The sequence below is a fragment of the Takifugu flavidus genome, chromosome 12 (genome assembly GCF_003711565.1).
Source record: "Takifugu flavidus isolate HTHZ2018 chromosome 12, ASM371156v2, whole genome shotgun sequence".
In the NCBI taxonomy this organism is placed as follows: domain Eukaryota; kingdom Metazoa; phylum Chordata; class Actinopteri; order Tetraodontiformes; family Tetraodontidae; genus Takifugu; species Takifugu flavidus.
In genome coordinates, this window is record NC_079531.1 from 14,877,375 (window position 1) to 14,883,374 (window position 6,000).

Here is a 6,000-nt window from a genome sequence, read left to right on the forward strand (position 1 = left end):
CCCCCCCGTGCTAGCAGGCGCCCTCAGAATTTAGCATCTCGCAACCATTAGCATCCCGCCTCACCAGAGGCAGCGGAGCCCCGCCCCCAGCGCCGCCCAACACCAATGATTCAGCGCTCGGAGTCGCACAGCCTCGCTTCCGAACCACATCTGGAGCTGTTGTCCGTGTTTTCCCGCTGGGTTGGGCGACCCCCAGCGCCGTCGCTCAGGATCCAGCAGCATCATTCACGCCACGTCCCGCAGCAGCTGGATGCAGATGTGTTTTCACAGGTTCTGCGTCCAACAAACGGCGTTCCCGCCACTTTCCCTCCGAAATGTCGACAAAGACCCGGAGGATCCGAATCCTTAAATCAGCACGACCGTATGAAATTAATTAAATATCTGGATCCATCGTTTACCACAAAAATCCGTTTTATTCGCTGTAAATTTCCTTTCTAATTGGAGACAAAGGCGCTCTGTTACACCGTCTCCAGCACCTGAACCGTGTGTTTGGACTTTTGTTTTCCCTCCTTTTTCTTTGTTTCATTCAGAGTCGGCCGCCCCGCGTCTGTAGCCGCGTCCTCCGGGAACGTCCCGCCGCCTCCTGCCGGCCGCCGCCACCGCCGCCGCTCCCGCCGCATCCTGGCAACACTTGAGTCGAGCTCGCCGCCGCGTTTAAGCCGCTTCACAGTTTGATTAAAGGAAGACCTGGTTTTGATTAGCCGGGCCCGTCGGGGGCGACCCCGCTCGCGTCGGGGGCGGTTAGCAACAATACGCCGTGATTAGCTGTGAATCGGCCAGAAATTCCTGCCAACAAAAAGCTTCAATCTCTCCTCCGGTTGTTGGAATTGCGGATCGGTTTTCCAGCATCTTCTTCTACAGGCCAGGGTCCAGGAAACGGGCCTCAGACGTCCGGAGCTGCACCCACAGAACTCGGGTCACCACCTTCCACGGTGTGACGGCGTCCCGGGATCCTTGTTTTCCTTATTTTCCTAAAATAATTATGCCAGTTAATTTCCGACACGCTGCTCCTTTAACGCGCAGTTTGTTGTGGGATTAAGGATGAAGCCTCTTCCTTTGCTTTTATGATTCCCATCAGTAATGAGTGGCGTCCACCTGGTGTCCGTCCTCCGTGAGGCCTCGCACCCCCGCTAAGTGTTCCAGGGGCGTCTAATTAATCTGTTTAGTGTTTATTTTCCCATCGGCGCGTGCGGGCTGTGTTTAAATTAGCATCTCTGGAGATCCAAAATAAATATTCAGGAGTCTGCGCGGCACAGCTGCGCTTGCTAATCTGATCAAATCCCCAAGAAAAACTACAGCTAAATTGTCAGTTTTGACCCCAACTGTATGGGTCTGTGTGTGTGTGTGTGTGGGGGGGGGGTCATGTGACAGGAAATCAGGTAGGTGGGCGTGGCCAAAGGTGTCAAATCAAAGCCGTCCCATCAGAGGCCCGACGAGTTTTTATATTTTTACCTCGTATTTCTTCAGTCGTTCCAGAAATGATTGATTTACTGGGAGGAAAGTTGCATCTTTCCGTCTGTGAAGTCGCCGCTGGTGGCGGTGGAGGGGGCGGTGGAGGGGGCGGGGCCGCCCGGTGACCTACGGGGAGGAAACAGTGTTACGCTACACATGATCAGGCTGACAGGCAATTTCTCCGCCGTCCAGACTACTTCAAGCTGCTTCCAAAGTTAATTTACAGCCGCTGGTGTCTGATTGGATGGCGGCGAGCGCTCTGCCAGGAATTTGATTGGTTGCGTGCAGCTGCGCCTCGGAGCGCTCTGCACGTCTCTGCTAACAGGCAGATTTGTCCACACAACTGTAGCCGGCCAATTTAAAGGGAAAAACAAAAGTGTTGCCCCTTTTTTTTTGTCTAAGACAAAAGCTAAACAGATGCTCGGGCTGGAACGTGCCGAGCGGGATTCAGATGGTCGTTTTTCTGCCTGTAGCGGCGTCAGGAAAACAGGTTTTTCAGTTTTAGATTCTTATTGAAGCATCTTTAAAAGGGAAAGTTTGCTTTAAGCGCAGCAAACGGGGAGTTTTAACGGCCGCTGGCCTCAGAGATGCTGGTGAAATGGGTTTTTAGCCGTCTGGCGTCGAGTAAAAGAAGGTTTTATTATATGAGGGCAAAAATCTGGACAATTTCTTTTTATTTCTTATTTTCATCCTTTTGAACTCGTCAGAATTCAGTGAATTCCTTGTTCCTGCAGGCTCTGTTTTCGCCAGCGGGGGTCAGATTTTCATCTCAGATACTGGATCCGGATCACGCTGTGCTGAAAGTTCCGCAAAATCTGGTGTTTTCCGCCCCTCTGGGCCGCGCCGTCGCTTCCTGTCCGATAAACTAAAGGTGTTCTGGTTACAAACGTCTCTGTGGAGTTTCCAGTGTCACATCGATTGGCCAGGCTTTTGTTTTCCTGATGTTTCCACTTTTCTACTTCCTCCGTTGGCCGAATCTTCCCGTTGTGAGCGCAGGTTTTCAGAATGTTGACTTAATTTCTATTCCGTTTTCCTTCTCGTGACGTTTCTGTTGTCATCTGAGCTCCGTCTCACTTCTCTGCACAACAGCCTTTGATTCACTCCTCTTTATTTCACCCGGCTTATCTGCCGCTGGCAGCGAGCTGCCGCTGGCAGCGAGCGCCGCTAGCGCGCCGCCCCCCAATCAGCTGCCAGCAGGCGCGTTCCATTTCCTGGTCTCTATCGATCCGTGACGTCCGATTGGACTGAGAGGAGCACAAACGTTCTCTTGTCCACGCCTCGCTGTCCTGCTCTGAAATGGCTGACATGGGTTTTTTTTCCTCTTCCTCCTGTGTTTTGTTGTGTAATTCCGGAGGCCGCTTTAGCGATTTCCCTGCCGGAGCGACCGTGACCGGCAAGTCGGAGAAGGGGACGAGTTGTGGGAAAACAAAGAAAATGGCACCAGAACTGTAAAAATGTGGAGAAAATGGACAATATCGTTAAGGAGATGTGGCTGGCTCAGAAGGGCGCAGAGGACAGGCAGTAAACAGCGGCGGCGGTAACGGCGCTCATCTTTCAGCGGCGGCACCAGCTGTGCCCGATCCAAATGGGCATCCAAAGCAATTCAGGCCGGGCAGGGTCAGACGAGGACACGGCTCTCTGAGGGGGGAGGAGGAGGAGGAGGGATGAAGGCGCGAGGAAGGCAGAGAGGGTTTGGAGGGAAAGGGGAGGGAGAGAGGAGTGTTTGCAAGGATGAAGGAAACAAAAGGAGGGGAAAAGCAAACAAAAGGCCGGCCGGCGGCGGCGAATCTGCTCGATACACCAGAGTCTGAGGGCGTGATACCAACGATCGCCATTAAAGAAAGGAGGGTCCCCCAAACACCTGCCAACACGCAACTTATAGCAGCTGCAGCGCCTCCAACGGAGCGGACAAACTCTGGTTTCCATGACAACAAGCAAAACATTTCAATGTTTCACTGGCCAAATGGATCACCGATCCAAAACCGCCCCGGTTGCCTTGGAGATCTGTTGATGCGACGGCCCTCTGGTGGCCGGCTGAAGTAAAGGCCTTCAATGGGAATTCCTGAGAGGGAATTCGACCCCCGTGGCTCCTCCTCTTCCTCTTTTCCCTCCTCCTCTTCCTCCCTGGAGCAACAAGTGCGACAACATGGCAACTCAATGCCCGTCTTTGATGGCGGTTTTGGACCGATCCCCGCAAATGTTTGGCGTTTCGCCACCTGCGGAATTCCCCTGGAATCCAGTTCCCGCTTGGATCTCCGTGGTCGCAGTCGCAGCGGGAGCGTCGACTGTCATCTGTCGGCCACGTCTCGTCTCCACACGATAAAATCTGTATCCGCGTCTTAATTACGGTACGAGCTGGCTCGGTCGGTGGGTCCAATTATCCGCCCCCCCCAGAAGCTCTGTCTTAAGCAGCTTTGATCATCGTCATCAAGAACAGAATTTATTGTCTTTGTTCTAGTCCTGGTCGGATTAGAGCGGCGAGCGGTACTTCCTGTGTTCGGACCCTGTAGGTTCGACCGCTCAGCAGAGAAAGGGCCACTTCCTCCTCGAGGGTTCGAGGAACGTCTGCAAGGCCCTCGGCACCATATGGTGCTGATTCTAGTGGAACCGTTTCATCTGGTCCCTCAGTCACGCGTCAGAAACATGAAATCCATCCCTCTCTTATCGGACTGGTTTCGTTTTCTATCTGCTCTTCCCATCATGTCCGCCTGTAGCTCCAAAATCAATCTGCTTTGTCTCCAGAAAGATTCCCAAGAAGCCAAGCCAAGCGAGATCACGGATAAACATCCAAACCCTTATGAGGGAAAAAAACTCCGTCCGAGGGGAGTCTACGGGGCTGAGCCAGCAGATGCTGATTATCGTGACTCCTTTCTTTCTTACCGCTCCGCTGCCAAAGAATAAATTAGCGAGCAAGCTGGAAATGAGAGGTTGGCTGTTGGAGGAACGTCGAGGAGATTGGCGTTCTGTTTCAGATTAGCGGGAAACAATTGACAAGTTCATTGGGGGATGTTCCTCAACAAGTGCTCCCCGTCGCCTCCTCGTTGGGGTTCCATCAACGTTTGTTGGGGTTTTATCCTTGAGGAGGCCTCTGGAGTTTCATCCCGCCGTCGTTCCCTCGACCGCAGAAGGAGCCGCTCGCTTTCGTGGGCCTTGATTTTTAATGTTAGCTAACCGCTTTCAGATCATTCCTTGATCTGGGGAGGGAGAAAGCGATCCAGAAAGTAGTTCTAGTTTTAAGAATTAGAGGCCCCCCCCCCCTTTCCCTTTCATAGGAGGTATCTGAAGCCGGTTCTCTTCGTGGAGGTCTGAGGGGAAAAGCGAGCGGGACGACCGCCTTGGTCGACCGCGGTGCCGCCATTTTCTGTCAAGCGAACTCCGGAGAAGATTAGGAGATACTTTTGTCAGATGGGCTGTGGATGAATAGAGGGAAAGAAAAGGGGGAAATTTAGAGAGTTCCAGAAAGAAAGGCTCATAGCAAATGAAACTGGCCGATGAAGAGCCGTGGGGATGCCGGCTGAAAGAAAGGGGGCCGGAGAGGGAGGGAGAAATAAGCGATAGAGAAAAGGCCAAATGTGTCTGGGAAAGTTTCTGAGCTGAGGTGCATTGTGGGAGAGCAGACAGTGTGTCTGGGGGGTCTGAGGTGTGGATTAATGCCAGCGATTGGAGGAGGGCTGCCGCAGTTGTGCGTGAGCAGAATATCAGGCAGAGGGAGAGGAGCGGAGATGGAGAGGGTCCAGGCGCTGGGTTTTTGGAAGGAGGGTGATATTTCTACGCCTGAAAGATGAGCCGCTCGGGCCCAATCCGACTGCCAGAAAACTCCGGCAAAAATGTCAAACAACAAGTTCGCCGTCCGCGTTTGGGTCTCCGTCCAAAGTCGGACGGTTAAGCCTCCAGTTTTGCTGCCGAGGACGGCGCCGATACCGGCCCCAGAAAGCTAAAGTCCGGGTGCCACTTGCTGGACGGAGGCAGAGCATCCGTGAAAGCAGCGAAGTTCTGCAACAAGCACCACTCCGGACACAGGCCGGTTTAATTACAGCCAGATTATGTGGATCTACTCCGAGTTTAAGGCCGTTATTTGTTTTTCAAGCCCCCCCAAAGAAGATGTTGGCCTGGTTGGTCTCGTCAGAGGTCACGGAGGACAGACGAGGAGCCTCTTCCCATCCCAGGAAGTTCCAATCACGGAGGAGGTGGAAGGAGGTAGGACCGGTTTAAGCGACACGTCTGGGTGTAGTTTATGTCCGAAGTTGATGCTAAGGAGAAGCCTGGAGGGTTCGTGGGGCCCGAAACTGATGTAGCAACACTTGAGCATCGGGCCTCGATAGGCCACACCCACCGCCTCCTAATAAGGAAATGGATGTTTTAAGATTTGCACTGTTTAGATTTCTTACTGCTGGGGCCAAAAATAGCGATAAATTGTATTTTAGGGTGATTTATTCCATCTCGCCACCCTCAATTCCTTCCTCTTCCTGTCGTGTCAACATGGCCGAGTGGATGTTTACCGAGCAAACGCGGCGTTTAGCGGGTCCAGGCTTCTGTGGATGTTGGCAG